Source organism: Sardina pilchardus, chromosome 4 (assembly GCF_963854185.1).
Source record: "Sardina pilchardus chromosome 4, fSarPil1.1, whole genome shotgun sequence".
NCBI classification, from domain to species: domain Eukaryota; kingdom Metazoa; phylum Chordata; class Actinopteri; order Clupeiformes; family Clupeidae; genus Sardina; species Sardina pilchardus.
The window spans coordinates 27,998,544-27,999,577 of record NC_084997.1 but is presented as its reverse complement, the minus strand read 5'-3'; positions in this window follow the sequence as shown (position 1 = coordinate 27,999,577).

The following is a 1,034-nucleotide window of genomic DNA, read 5'->3' as shown; positions in this document are numbered from 1 at the left end:
AAGTGAAAACTTCTTTGGTTTTTTTGCGAGCGCTCGTCCCATCCCAGTGGCTGCCCGCTTCGCCCATCCCAACAACCGTTACCGTTCCCTGGAACAGGAGTTGAGTGGGGCCTTTTGTATGTAGTGCGCTCACTCCGCACATGGTGACATATGATTGACGTGCACATGAGTGATGGAACACATGATTAGCCCAAGTGAAAGCTAAAGTAAAAACTCCCAACTTCTTTTTTTTTTTTTTTGCGAGCGCTCGTGGTGCCCTTGGCCATGCCGCCCCGGGCGGCTGCCCACATCGCCCATGCCAAACCGCTACTATTCCCTGAAATTGGGGTGGAGCAGGGTCTGCTAAGAAGGTTAACTGGGGCATCTGTTCTGTTTTCTTGAGATTAGACGTCAAACGGTGAGCAGCTTCTGCTTTCAAAAACCTTTGGAGAAACAACTTCCCTTTTTGCATGTTTGGATATTTTGATGCTGCTTTGGCCCAAAAGGTTATGCCACGAACCAACCAGGCAACAAATCATGCATCTACCATGGCGTGCATCCTGCATCCTGCATCCTGCCTCCTGCGTCATGCACAAGAACGACAAAGCGACAAAATGTTGCTTGCGCTGCGCTTTGCTCAGCACAGCAAGCCGTTGAAAATATTGGGGTTCATGGTGCAGCGCTGCCGTTTGTGTGTACAATGTGAACCCCGCTTTAGGGGAGTAAGGGGAGTAATATTAGTCTGGTTTTCACCTAGGCTGGGTGAACCCTGTCTGAACTTGCGGGGGAATTTGAATTACCAGGTGTTTGTGAGTCATAGAGGCTTTGTGTCCATGTCCCAGTATCACCATGGAGTCACATAGATCATGGAGTCCTTTCAGTAGTTCGTAAACAGTTATTCCAGGTAATCCAACAGAAAGTTCCCATCGGAGGATCGGTTAGGAAGTCCATGCGATCCAGCAGATTACAGCAGAGGTGGACAACACAACGAGCAGGTCTGGCACCAGCTGCAGAGCCATGTGCAGACATGACTCTTAGTGGACACGCCATGTGTT